The sequence below is a fragment of the Rhinolophus ferrumequinum genome, chromosome 14 (assembly GCF_004115265.2).
Source record: "Rhinolophus ferrumequinum isolate MPI-CBG mRhiFer1 chromosome 14, mRhiFer1_v1.p, whole genome shotgun sequence".
NCBI classification, from domain to species: Eukaryota; Metazoa; Chordata; class Mammalia; order Chiroptera; family Rhinolophidae; genus Rhinolophus; species Rhinolophus ferrumequinum.
The window spans coordinates 20137925-20153640 of NC_046297.1; positions in this window are offsets into that span (position 1 = coordinate 20137925).

The following is a 15716-nucleotide window of genomic DNA, read 5'->3' on the forward strand; positions in this document are numbered from 1 at the left end:
TTCTGGTTTTCCATTTTCACTTCATTTTGCCCTTGAACATTTCCCCTCCTTTCGCTCTTTCAACAAATATCGTCTGCCTGTTATATGACAACATTCTTCCAGGCATTTGGAATATAGTAGTAATTAAAACAGATAAAAATCATTGCCCAATTTTTTAAAACTTCTAGTAGAAAATATAAAATCTGTACATCTATATCTAAGACGTATATTGTTATGATATTGGGATAAGATAGATTTTAACTAAGATGCAAATAGTACAGATTATTTTTTAAAGACTTAAAAATGTGATCACATTAAATGTCTTTGTATATCAAAAAAAAACCTCACATAAGCAAAGTGAAAGAGTAAGTCATGTATTAGGTCATATGCGATTCACTTACCACAGAGTGAATTAGTATGCAAAATATGACTTTTGGATACTCATGGACTCTGAAAATCCCATAAGAAAAAGACAATCAAATAGAAAATTGGATGAAAACTATGAAACGTTCACTGAGGAAGAAATTCAGATGATCAATACATATGAAAAGGAATGGTAAGCCTCTCTAGTAAACAGTTAAAGTGCATGCTTAAACTGAAATGAGACAGCATTTAACATTTATGAGATTTAAAAATTATACAGTTGGACAATACAAAGTGTTGATGAGGCTGTAACAGTACTGGCAACATTCTTATACCACCTCTTTGGAGAACAGTTGGCTATTCTGGTAAAGTTGAAAGTGTAATATCTATAAATCAGCAATTCCACCTCTGGCTATAGACTCTCCAACTGTGTTTCTTAAACTATAGGACTTGGCACATGAGTATGTGGTGAAATTAATTTAGTGGTACAAAGATGTTCTTTTTAATGGAATGGGGTGGAATAAAAAAGAATAGAATAGATTTCAATAGAAAATGAATGATTAGAGTAGGTATCAATAAGGGTAATTATTATTTTTGGAAACTAACTTGTTACTTTGTGTCTATGAGTGTGTGTTGGGTCATTTTACACAACATTTCTTACTATGTTCTCTAAATGAAACTCTTGTAGAGTTGCAATATTTTGCACATATACTAAAACTTATTTCATTGTTTATCTGAAATTCAAATTTAATTAGGCATTCTGTATTTTTATTTGATAAATCTGACAACCCTAATTGCATGTGTGCACAGTCTATAACTGATTTATTATCTGCAATATTGTCAAGCTCATGAAAGTCAAGGAAAGGCCTTTTCAGCTTATTCTAAACTGAAGGAGACTAGACAGACATGATGACCAGATGCAGTGTGAGATTCTGAACTTACTCCTTTGATTATAGAAGACAGTTTTTGAGACAATTGGCAAAATTTGAATGGAATCTGAATTAATATTTATTTCCTGATTTTGAAGATTATTCTGTGGTTCTGCTAAAAATGTCTTTGTTATAGGTAATATACACTTAAGTATTTGTGTGTGATGGGGCAAGAGGTCAGCAACTTACTCTCAAATGGTACAGGACAGAAAACTTCTTTATACTGTACTTCTTAGTTTTCTGTAAATTTTCGATTATTTTAAAATTAAATAAAATTAAAATTTGAAGAAGAGCTACATTATCAAGTAAGAAGCACGCAGATCAATACAGCCAAGAGTGTCTGGTGGAGCTTTGGGGTGAGGTACGGGGAATGAGAGGTGGGAACAATATCAACAATTTTTTTACCTGTTAGTTTCTGAATCATTGTTCACTTGATCATGACATCTGAAAAAAATCTTGTCACAAAAAGAAGGCCAGACATAAAATTTATAAAGAGTATAAACGAGGAAGAGGAGAAGGTTTGGGGACAAAGAGATGCATTGAGTTTTCACGTATAATAGTGTCTGTCTCCAGGATTTAATAAACCAAAGTGAGCATGTGGTATTTGTATAGGTACCAATCATACATTTGATTTTGTGTTCCAATGTCTAGCATTGTATCAAATTTTTTAGTGCTCCTAAGAAGCTGTTCCTAAGATTATATTGGATAAAATATGGAATTTAGAATCAGATGTGAATTCAAATTCTGGCTTTAGCACTTATTGGATTAGTCAATTTTCTTCATCAACGTTTTCATTTTATAGAAATTAGGTAAAATGAGGTTCCTAGTTTTTTCTGGGAAAAGTTATAGTGATGATAAATCTCCACCATCAGATTATTTGTTACATATTTTATAATTCCATGAGTTTTCACCTTCAAAATTTCAAAAAATAGAATTTTAAAAAGTTTATGATTGGGGCCAACCCGGTGACTCAAGTGGTTGGAGAGCCCTGCTCCTAACACCGAGGTCACCGGTTCAATTCCCACATGAGCCAGTGAGCTGCGCCCTCTACAGCTGAGATTGTGAACAACAGCTCTCCCTGGAGCTGGGCTGCCATGAGCAGCCAGAGGTTGGCGTGGACTGCTGTGTGCTGCCACAGGCTACCGTGTGCTACCATGAGTGGCCGGTGGCCAGCATGAGCGGCCGGCAGGCATCGTGAGCGGCCGGCAGCCAGCGAGAGCTGCTGTAAGTGGCCGACTGATGACAGGTGACCGACTGCCTCAGCCGGGGGGAGCGCAAGGCTCATAACACCTGCATGTGCCAGAGAGCTGTGTCCTACACAACTAGACTGAGAAACAATGGTTCGACCTGGAGTGGGGAAAGGGGGAGGTGGAAGAAAGGGGTGAAAAAGTATATGATTAAAATTAGACATATTTATTAAAGAAAATTTGGAAATTAAAAGCAATTGTGGCCCTAGCAAGGAAGTCCAATTGAACCAGTACACCCAAAGGATTCACACATGTAGGAGTTACTACATTTTTTATTTTATTTAATAAACAAAACAAAAATCAAATAGATTAGGCAAAATAGGGTGTGCATTGGCTTTTTTACCTGAAAAGTCCAAGGTAGGTGTGGCTTTAATGATGCTATGGGACCCAGTCTTACTCTATCTCTGAAGTCTGTTTTAAGCATACTTTTAGTTCATTTTAAATACAATTTAGTGTTCCACTGAATGAACACACTACATTTATTTATTCATCCTCCTGAGAATGGCCATCTACACTGTTTACACTTTTCTTTTTTGCTATTTCAATGTTATTATGTCTCTGCTTGTGCACATATGTAAATTAGGGTTGTCAGATTTTTAATAAGTTCTCTCCTCCATTCTTAGTTCAACTGGTGGAGGTAGAATGACTTTCTATTTTTTGGTCCTTACATTTTACACTCTCGGAAACATTACCAAAAAAGAGATTCTTGTCCCACTTTGTATAAATAAATTCCAAGTATTGCGTGTCATTGAACCACCTTGGATCACACACTCATCTCCTAACTAACCACTGTGGCTGAGGGGATGAAAATAATGATTGGCCAGACCTGGGTCATGTGCTCAGTCCCAAACCCAATTCTATTGTTTACCGTTCTGATAGTCTGCATCTGAATTAAAGAGCTACCTCTGTTGCTGTTCAGTTATCTGTGTAACACACTACCCAAAAGTTGAATGGTGTCAAACTTCATTATACTCATGATTTTGTGGGTCAAGAATACAGACAGGGCACGGAAAACATGGCTCATCTTTGCTTCACAATGTCTGAGGCCCAATCTGATGGCCCAAGTGGCTGGAGCAGATAGGGACATTTCGATTAGGACCATATGTCTAGGACCTTGGTATTGGCTCCTAGCTGGGTTTCTGGTTCCTCTCCTTATTGCATCTGCTGGGGCTTAAAATATACCAGATGGATTCTTCACTCATATATTAATACATAAGCTGGAACAGCTAAAGCATCTCTTTCTCCCTCAGGCCTTCCCATGTGGAAGCTTGGGCTTCTCCCCAATATAGAAATCTCAAAGCAGACAGACTTCTTACATTGGCCAGTGTTCCTCGGAATGAGTCTTCCAAGAACACTAGGTAGAAACTGTAAGGCTTCTGAAGACATAAACTCCCAGAACCTCACTTCTACCACATTCTATTAGCCAAGCAAGTTAGTAAGGCAGCCCAGACTAAATTTGAGGGGAATTAGCCTTCATGTCTCTCAACTGGAAGAATAACAAATTGTAGCCATTTTTAATTTTCTACGGAAACCATTGATGGAGTCAACTCACCTGAACTATACAGCTTGAATGGAAAGGGATAACTTCCAGGGGAAAAAAGGTGAATTCTATCATCAGAAGAAAGTGCAATAGAAAATGTATATTATGTGTAGGGCCATGTCAATAGTGTTAGGGAAGACTGACAGAGATCAATTTTAATGCAGGACTGACAAACCTCTTGGGAAATATTGATATGAGAGAGTAGAGGATGACACACTCAATCAACAACCAAACAGTCATTTTACCCTATCTTAGAGGATCTTACACTAAATTCTTAGAAGGGGAGAGCCTGCTATTTAGCCAGATAAGAAGATTGTCTATTAGATATTAGAAGCACAAGATGCGGCAGCATTCTATCTTGTCAATAATGTTTGATAAAAATGTGGGAGGAAGTTAACTAACCTTGCAGCCCAGATCAAAGACTGACAAGAAGCTACAGCTAGAGAAGGACAAAGCAGCCTAGACAGAGAGCCAGACTAGCCTACACTCCTTCATATAGGGCAACTTGGGAACCAAATATTCACATGATGGGAGCTGGGAAAGAACTAATGGCAAATGACACGATAACTTTTCATTTCCAGATACTTAATCAGTGTTTCTTCTAATGGTCCAACTCAGTGCCCAGAACACAGAGTTGGTAGAGTTGGGAGGTGTCTGAGGTGTGTGGAGTTGAGGGGATGGTGTTGGAGAATGGCACAGGAAAACATAATTCACAGGGTAGAATATGAACCAGGGAAACACTGTTTTATTATTGTTACTGTTTGTCTGCTAAATTACTAGGCAAGTGTAGCCCGGAGAAATAGATTATATGTAGGAAAAAAAAACAAAGAAACACTGTATACCCATTGTGGGGACAGAGCCCCAGAAAGCAGTTTCCAGGCTCTCGGCCTCATGTGGAAAGGTGCTGGCTCAGGTAGTAGATGGCCATCAGCTGTGGCTAGTTGGCCGTCAGCTGTAACCAGTGAGCCATTAGCCATGAATATAACGGCCGTGGCTAGGCTAGTAGCAAAAAGAAAAAGGGGGAGCTAGCAAGAAGATGGTGGCTGAGTCTGCAAGCGGCACAGTGAGGGTTGAGAATTGTGTTGCTCCTGGTTCCTGTGTCTCCAACCCAGCTGCCAGTGAGAATATAGTGGTGTGACTCCCCTACCTATGGCTCCGTGGGTGTTCCTTTTTGGCCTCACCATGTCCTGCGTTCTTGTGTGGGGAGCGGGACCAGAGACCCTGCCAGCCGTCCTGCATGACACCCATCATCCTACTACCCCAAGTTACTATTCTTAGCTTGAAATGTAAATATCATCATTAATTTACTTAATTTTTTTGAAATGTTATTTATATTAACCTATCTGAAAGTAATGAACATTACTAAGGTATTTTTTTCTCCTCTTGCTTTTTTTTTTTTTTTTTTGTGAATAAGTGGGAAAAGGGAGAGTTTTGAATCCCAGCTTAAAATTATCCTAAAACCTTAAGCTAGAAAGCCGTAGTCTATGGTGAGTCAGTATTTATAAATAGTCATAAACAGCTAAGAATTGGAGTTATTATAAGACATTTATTCTCCCTTCTTTCTGTTTCATAGTGGTAAAGGAAGTGGAGGGCCATAAGGCAAACGAAAGGTAATCGTGGTTTTACCCACAGTCAGCTGACTAAACCTTCAGGTTTTAGTCAGGCTCTTAAAAGAGAGAATTTAAAGTAGCTTGTACAAAATATCTTTCCAAGTAAGTGTCAATGTTTTATGACACATTTCTCCTTTTACTGTTTGAAGTACAGCTATGCTAATATCATTTTTATATCCCCAATTAGCTGCTTAACTACCCACCTATCTAAATTATTAATAGAAGGAAATCCAGTACCCTGTTGTAAGTTCTTCTCATCAACAAGATATAAAGACCCAAAGGATCCACTTAATCCAAAGGGGCCAGTCTCGTTCCCAAACATGATACAGGAAGATAAGTACAAAATCCCATTTGTTCACGAGTGAATTCTAATTTTAAAACATTGTAGCTGTACATTATGGCACTATTAAAAACTGGTTCCAACTGACAATACCAAAGACTGACAGAAATGTGGAACTCTCATTCATTGTTGGTGAGAATGAAAAATGGTACAGCCACTTTGGAAGACCATTTGGCAATTTATTACAAAGCTAAACATAGTCTACCATACAATCTAATAATCATGCTCCTATGTATTTTCCCGGATGAGTTGAAACTTATGTTCACACAAAAACCTGTACATAAATATTTGTAGCAGCCTTTATTCATAATTGCCAAAAATTGAAAACAATCAAGATGTCCTTAAATAAGTGAATGAATAAACAAATTGTGGTACATCTGTATTCGGCAGGGTTCTCCAGAGAAACACAGGAAACACAACCAATAGGCTATATATATACATATATATATATATGTATATATATATATACACACACACGCACACACACATATACACACACATATATATATATACACACATATATCTGTATACATATGCAATATATACACATTTAAGAAAGGAAAACTGTACTAAAATTGTAATACTCAATATATACTGATAATAAAAGATGAATACAAGTCACGTTTGACTTCTGCAATTACAAGAGGCGCTCAAAGTGGTTACCATCAGCGTCCAGACACTTCTGATTATGGCGAACTACTGCTTGAGCAACGTTGAACAAAGTGTCCACTTGTATACATTTTTTTGGCATATATGTTGTCACGAGTGACTGCAGTCCGTGCTGCAGTCTCTTCCTGCAAGACAGGGGCTAACCCCTGAGAGACTTTCAGACCCCCAGGATCTACCTGGCACTGACTGAGGCCTCCGTGGCCGCCATGGCACAAGTGAAGCACAGAGCACGCAAGATCTTAAATGCCTTTCAACATGCTCTTTACTCAAACATCAACCATCAACACACCAAACAGTAAAGCATCAATCATCAATACACCAAACAGTAAAGCACACAGAGTAATACAATAATTGGGTCAAATAGAGTAACGAGCCAGTCCCAAAGTCAATCAGAGTCCTAGTGGAGCGAGGAAGGGTGGCTGGTCCGGGAGGTCGGTCCAGCAGAGGTTCTGTCCCAGTGGAGCGGAGCAGAGTAGAGGGTTCTTGGAGCAGAGTGGCAGCGTGGTCACCTCCCAGTCGAGACCCGCTCTCTGGGCTGCAAAAGTCCTCAGTTCTTGTGCAGTTCTGAGTGCCTTCCTGACTTCACCTTATCGGGGCAGCCAGCTGGTGACCCTGACGTCCTCATATCTTCAGTAGCGTATCTTTGGAGTGTAGCTGGTTACATCCAATTACCAGGGCAACTGGGCAGCTCTCTGGGCTTGTCTGCTAAGTTCTCTGCACACGTCCAAAATGGAGTCACTCTTGCTCACACAAAACTAATTCTAACAGCATCCAGGGGCTCTCTCTACACACACACACCCATACACATTTGTTATAAGGAATTGACTCATTCAATTATGGAAGTTGAGAAGTCCTAAGATCTGCATTCCAGAGGCCTGAGAACCAGGGGAGCTGATGGTGTAAGTTCCAGTCTGAGTCCTAAGAGAAGAGAAGACTGATGTTCTAGCTTGAAGACTCTCAGGCAAAAAGAGTGAATTCTCTTTTGCTCAGCCTTTTGTTTTATTCTGGTGTTTAATGGACTGCCTGACACTTGCCCACAATGGGGAAGGTTACTTGCTTTATTCAATCTAATGATTCAACTGTTAATTTCATCCAGAAACATCCTCATAGACACACCCAGAACCATGTTTAACCAAGTATCTGGCACCCTGTTGCCCAGTCAAGTTGATACATAAAATTAGCCATCACAATGTCCATACAATGAAATATCATTCAGCAATGAAAAGAAATGAGCTAGTAAGCCATGCAAAGACATGGAGGAAACATAAATACATATTGTAAGTGAAGGAAGCCAATCTTAAAAGGCTAAATATATGTCATTCTGGAAAAGGAAAAACTATAGAGACAATGAAAAGATCAGTGGTTGCTAGGAGTTTGTTGGAGAGGTAGTGTAATGGTGACCCTGCATCTTCTATTTCTGAAATTTAAACCTCTGATGTAATTTGATTTGACAGTGGCTTGACTTGGGACTTCTTGAAAGGTTTTTTTTCCTTTCTTTGCTTTGCTCTCCTCCCCCTAAACCTTGATAACTCTGTTTAGTGTGCATTTATTATGCATGCCAGTCCGGAATGGGAGTTCTGTTTACTTTGGACCAGTGTGCACACCTGGCCCTGTAACTTGGAGGGGTTTTTTTTTGCATCTGTATGGGGGGCAGAATAGCCTCTAGGAAGCGCCTTTTCCTAATGTTGCCTGGCCAACTTCTCCTTCCTTTGTTCTGCCTCTCTTTGCGTGTCTATAAAACCTTTGGCAGTATTAATGTTGTAAATATATTTCTCTGTGAGTTCCCAAATAATGTAGGGGACTTTTGAGTGAGTGAGTGCCACGATCATGTCTCTTGAGACCGAAGAAAGGAAACACGGACCCAGGAGAGGCAAAGAGTTTTAAAAAGAGGAGAGTTTATTGAAATCAAAGGGTCAGAGCTCCCGAGCGGGAGGGGGTCCCAAATGGGGTGCCCAGTGACTGAGGCAAAAGTTCTTACTTTCATACCTTCCCTTGCCTGTTTGGGGAAGGGGGCTGGAGGCTTCTAATGGTTTGTCCTGTTTGTCCATCCTGAAGGGATTACTGAAATAAGCCATTCCTATCTATCAGATCTGCTCCTTTGTCCGGCCAAACGGTATTTGAGATAATTCATTAACCTCAAGGCGCGTTCTCATATTTTTGTCCTGGAGTGAAGGAGACATTCCAGAACCTGGAGTTTCAGGATATGGCTGCTTTTTGTTTATTTTACCAGGGATCTTTCCTGTTTGTCTAACAACATGTTAACTAACGTGTCTCATTAAGAGTGGGAAGGCAGTCTTTGTGACGCGGAGTCCACTGTCTTCCCTTAAGGCTGGCATTTTGGAATAAAACCTGCTTTTCTTTTTCGCCTCTTGAGATTTGGCTTTCGTGTGGCGAGCAGCCGGACCTTTTGCCCAGTAACAGCAGTGATGAGTAGGTGGACCAGGTGCGTGGGGATTTTTAGGGCAGTGAAACTCCTCCATACGATTCTGTAATGGTGGGTACATGACATTATGCCCGCCTCAAAACTCATAGCACTGTACAAACAAAGGGCAAATACCAATGTAAGCCATTGACTTTAGTTTATAATGTTAGCCTTAAAATAAAAGGACAAAGTGTGAGGCAACAAGCGTTCATTTGAGATTCAAAAGAATTTGGAAAACACTCATTCGTTGAAGCAGAAATCCAAATGGTGTTCAGCTTAAGCGGTGAAGGACAGGGGTATTTATGAGAAAGGGAAGAGGAATAATTACATGAATAAAAGGAAGGAGTTTCTATAGGTGCTAGTAAACTAAGGAAGGATTTTCTATAGGTGCAGGTAAGCTAACGTCGTGATGCTAATTCTAAAGAATATTTTTTAAATTTTCAGTCTAGTAGTCATATCTGCTTTCCTGTTAGCTTTGCAAATAGATGTTTGGAATACAATGCTGCGTTAGGCCCAGTCCAAAGGTTACCTTGCCCAGTTTTAATATTCCAAAGGTTTGAAGAGTAAGACATGCACGGCAGTTCCTCTGGGATTTTGCTGGGTTAAGTTCCGGCTGCTTGCCACCTCATTAGCCAAAGAACGAAAGACACGGTTGGTGGAAAGAAAAGCAGGTTTATTCCAAAATGCCAGCATTCAGGGAAAGGCAGTGGACTCCTGTCACAAAGACTACCTTTCCCATCCCCCATGGCCAAAAGATTTTATAGGCATGCTAGGAGCCCCCGAACAAAGGGATGGGGGAGATGATCAGGCAACTTTTGGGCGCCAAGATCTGAAAAGAGGAAAAGCCTGGTTTGTCTCAGAGATAAAATTATCTCAGTCTCTTGTGAAGGAGGGAAATCTCCAGTTGTTAACAAAGCAGATGGTGGAAGTCTGTAACCTCTTCTAAATCAGTGCCCTGGAGATTAGGCAGATTTGGAAGTATGCCTGCAGTTTTGAGAAAGCAGGGCCATTAAGTCCGTTTGTTCTGCAATTAGCGAGGTATGTATTCCGCCTTGTGTAAACAAGACCATTCAACCTGGTAACAAGGCATGCCTGCAGTCTTGAGAAAACAGAATTATTAAAGTCAGTTGTCCTGTAAATTAACGAGAAGGTTTTGGCCTTGTGCAAATGGAGTCATTTAAACCAGCAGGAGGGGAGGAAGGCAAAGGCAAAAAAATAAAAAAAACTTTTAAAAAGTCCTAAACTAAATCCTAAACTAATTACTTTGTTAAATTGAACTAAACTAGAATGTTAAAATAGAGTATCACTTTTACAGGATGGTAGCTCCAACTCCATTTTAAAGTGGCTTTGTTTATATTATTTTTCACAACTGTGTATCAATATTGTTTCATCAATTATAGCAACATACCACATCAATGCAAGATGTCAATAATGGGAGAAACTGTGGGGCAAGGGATATATGTGAATTCCCTGCTTTCTACTCAATTTTTTGATAAACTGAAATCTGTCCTAAAAAATGATATCTATTACTTAACAAATAAACACACAAACACACACACACACACACAAACAAACAACAAACACTGGTTCTATATAGCCAGATGTATCCTTGTTTGATATTGCTAATTGCCTGAATCCCTCTGCAGGCTGCTGGGTATCTTGGACTTGATATTTTATTTTGTGGCTTTTAAAACTTTTGTATTCACACACTTAGCTATTTTTCCAAAATCTGGCTATCTTATATGGGGGCCTGGATTTCAGAGGCCCTTTTTGCCTCAGTTATACATTTGACCAGTTGTAGCTCTGGACCGTAAACATCCAAGCCTTCCTATTGAACAAGAGTCCCCAGTGCAGATTCTCACTTCTCTCTTGGTGAGTTTTTAGTCACTGCTAGTTAACTTAGATGAATTTAAATTGCATCATAGATTTACAGGGTTCTACAAAAATAAAGAAAAATCAATCAATCTTCAAGAAACAAAACATTTAACAAATCCAGACTCAGAGAGGATAAAGATGTTGGAATCCACAGACAGGGAATTTAAGAACCATGATTAAAACATTAAAAGATCTAGTGGAATAAATGGACAATGAGCATTAACAGAAGGGAGATTTCATTAGAAAGACAGAAACTATAAAACAATCAAGTGGAAATGCTAGAAGTAAAAAACATGAGGCCTGAGATGAAAAATGTTTTCAATAAGCTTACAAGCAGCCTTGAAACTACAGAAGAAAGAATCAGTGGACTTGAAAATAAGTTGATAGGAATCATATAAACTGAAACACAAAGAGGGAAAAAAAACTGTGGGATAATAACAAATTAACACACAGGTAATTGTGTGTTAGAATTAGAAGAATGAGAAAAGCATAGAAGAATTTGAAGAGATGATGGCCAAGAATTTTCCAAAATTAATGAAAGAGTACAAGCCAGAGATTCAAGAGGGTGGGGGGAAACCCTAAGAACACCATTGTCAAATTGCTGAGAAACAAAGTTAAAGGAAAAATTTTGAAGACAATTAGAAGGGGAATATCATTACATATAGCTCCAGCACCACAACCTGGCAGAACAACCGTATGGTCAATATAAGTCAAGCAGCAACTATCACGCAATCTGACCCACTGCTGGGTTTCTCATCTTTGTCCACATTCCTCGTGGACTTATCCTGATAGCTCTAGGTTTGGAGCTTCTCCAGGCTCTGACCCCTTAATGGTCTTCACATCTTAATTTGGAAATACCAAGACCATGGCTTACAACAACAACAAAATGGAGGCTTCCCTGAGCCCAGGTTTTGCTGGTTCCAAAATGGGAGAATGAGCTCTCTTTATTTAAGTTGGGTTTATACAGTGCTTTACAGGATTCTAGTTCATGGTTCTGTGGACCCTGAGAGGAAAGATTCATTTGATGTGAACCCCAAGAATGAATTTGTCTGCTGAGATGGACTCCCGATGATCCACTGGGGGCCCAAATTTTATGAATAATAAGAGTTTAGCGGCCATTTGCTGACAGGGTCTCCTCATGTACTCTGTATGCAGGGAAGAACCCCAAATTGATGTTCCCATACTATACAACCCTGTTTGTTTATGCTGTCTGAGTCAACCAATGCAGGAAGACCCTGGTTTTGGCTTTCTACGAGTGGACTGAGTGAGACCTGCCCTGTCCAATTAAAACTATGAAAATTGTATCATTGTTTGAATCTATACGGAGCAATCAAAACTACGTGATTTGGACTGCACAATTTGTTAAATCTTATTTGCATAAAATTGGGAACTTGGGTGGGGACTTTCTCGATAAAAGAGATAAAAGATGGCCTACCTTTTGTCTCAGTAGAACACAATTTAGGTTGCTGCCTGAATCTGTGTCTCCAAGGCTGTAGCTCCTTTTGCTCAAATAAGTGCTTTTTTATTTTTTATTACAGTCTAAAATTAATTTTGGTTTCCAATTCCACCAGTGAAAGTTAATTGCCTCCTCCAATTTCCTCAACTACAGAGGAAGTGTCAGTGTACATGGTTGTCCACTAGAGGGTGATATGAGCCTTAACTTCTTTAAACATGAGACCGAACCAGATTCTAGCACAAATATATATTAGTACATCAGGGGGAAAAGTAGTGAATGAACTCTAAAACAACCAAAATTTAACGTATTTTCATATTACCTTTGGTCTGTGCTATGGTTGGAATACATTTAATATTTTCTAAAACTACACATTAATAGGAGAAAAATCAAGCAAATGTAAGACAAAATTATTCCTAGAGACATTCTAGAATGACAAAAGGATCAACTCATCAAGAAATTATAACAATTATAAACACATAGGCAACTAACAAAAGAGTCCCAAAAATATATGAAGCAAAACAGAATTTAAGGGAGAAATAAATAATTCAACAATAATGATTAGAGAATTCAATGCCTAAATTTCAGTAATAGATAGAACAATGAGATAGGAAGCCAACAGGGAACTAGAAGACTTGAACAATAATATAAGCAAACTAAACTTAATAGACATATATAGAACACTCCGTACAACAAGAGCAAAATATAGTCTCAAGAATATGTGGAACATTCTCTAGGACAGATATATGTTAGAACATAAAACAAGTTTTAATAAATTTTAAAAGATTGAAATCATACAAAATATGTTCTCTAATCATGATGAAATAAAATTAGAATTCAATAACAGAAAAAAATTGGGAAATTCACAACTATGTGTAAATTAAATAACACACTCCTAAATAACCAATGGATCAAAGAAGAAAACACAAAGGAAAGTAGAAATACTTCAAGATGAATGAAATAAATAGCACAGCATATCAAAAATTAATAGAGTAGAAACAATGCTTAGAAGGAAATTTATAACTGCCTATGTTAAAAAAGAGAATGATCTCAAATTAATAGCCTAATTTTCCACCTTAAGAGCCTAGAAAGATATAAGAGCAAGATAAACTCAAAGCAAGCAGCAGGAAGGAAATAATGAAAATCAGAGAAGAAATAAATGAAATAGAGAGTAGAAAAACTATAGATATATTCAATAAAACCAAAAGTTGGTTCTTTTAAAAGAGCAAGAAAATTGACCAACCTTTAGCTAGACTGATCAGAAAAAGACAAATACAAAGAGAGAAAACTTAATTACTAAAATGAAGAGTGAAAGAGAGGATTTTCCTACCAACATTACAGAAATAAAAAAAGAAAAATAAATAAGGGAATGCTAAGAGCAATTGTATTCAAACAAATCAGATAACCCAGATGAAATAGACACATTTCAGGAAGACACAAACTATCATACTTGACTTTAGAAGAAATAAAATATTTGAATAGATCATTAAGGAAAAATATTGAAGTTGAAGTGTTCAATTAATCCTACAAAGAAAAGCCTAGAACCAAATACCTTCACTGCTGAGTTCTACCAACCATTTAAACAAGAAATAACACCAATTCTTCACAATTTCTCCAAATATAAGAAAAGGAGGGATCACCTTCCAACTCATTCTATGGACCCAGTATTGTCTGATACCAAAATCAGATAAAGATATTACAAGTAAAATAAACTATAAACCAATATTCTTATGAATATAGGTTCAGAAATCCTCAACAAATACTAACAACATATAAAAAAGACTGCATACTATTACCAAATGTGATTTATCCAAGGAATGCAAGGGTGATTCAACATATAAAAATCAATCAATGAAATACACCATATTAATATAATAAGGACAAAAACCACATGATTATCTCAGTACATGCAGAAAAATGATTTAGCAAAGCTCAGCACCCTTTCATGATAAAAACACTACAAAAACACAAAAGAACAACAACAACAAAAACACCTAGAAATAGAAGGGCACTACATCAACATGATAAAGGGTATCTAAGAAAAATCCACAGCTAGCATTATACTTAATGGTCAAAGACTAAAACTTTTCCCCTAAGATCAGGAACAAAACAAGGACATCTGCTCTTGCCACTTCCTTTTAATATTGTACTGGTACTGGAAGTTATATCCAAGGCAGTTGGGCAAGAAAAATAAATAAAAGGCATACATATTTAAAAGGAAAACTATCTCTATTTTCAGAAGACATGATCTTTTATATTGAAAATCTTAAAGAATTCACAAAAAACCTCTTAGCTCTAATAAAAAGTTTTAGCAAAGTTACAGAATGCAAAAATCAACATCCAAAATTAGTTTATTTCAATATACTAGCAATGAGCAACATGTAAATGAAATTAAGAAAACAATTCTCTGTAAATACTATCAATAAAAATAAAATAACTTAGAAATAAATTTAACAAAAAAGTGCAAGTCATGTATACTGAAAACTACAGAACAGCATTGAAAGAAATTACAGAAGACCTAAATAAATGGAAACACGAGACTTAATATTGTTAAGATGAGACCATCCTCCAAATTGATCTACAGAATGAATGTAATCCCTATCAAAATCCCAGCTTCCTTTTTGTTTTTTACAGACATTTACAACTTGATTTTAAAATTTATCTGGAAATGTGACAGATCCAGAATGTCCAAAACAATCTTGAAAAAGAACAAAGTAGAAGTATTCATGCTTCCTGATTTCAAAACTTACTACAGGCCGACAGTAATCAAGACTTTGTGGTGCTGCCATAAAAATAGACATGTACATCAATGGAAAACGGAATTGAGAGTTCAAAAATAAACCCTTACATGTATGGTCAGTTGGTGTTCAACAAAGGTGCCAAGATACTTCAATGGGAATGAGCATTCTTTTCCACAAATGGTGCAGGGACAACTGGATATCCATATATAAAAGAGTAAAGTTGGACCCCCTACTTCACACCATATACAAAAGTAATACAAAAGGGATCAAAGACCTAAATATAAGAGCTAAAACTATAAGACGTGAAGGAGAAAAATAGGTGTTAAGTCTTCATGACCTGAGATTAGACAATGTTTCTTAGACATATCACCAAAAATATAAGTAACCACTTAAAAAAAGTAGATAAATTGGACTTCCATAAAAATTAGAAACCGTTGTGTATCCAAAGACATTATCAAGTAAGTGAAAAGACAACCCACAGAATGTGAGGAAATATTTGAAACTCATATCTGATAAGGGTATAGTATCCATAATATGGAAAGAACTCT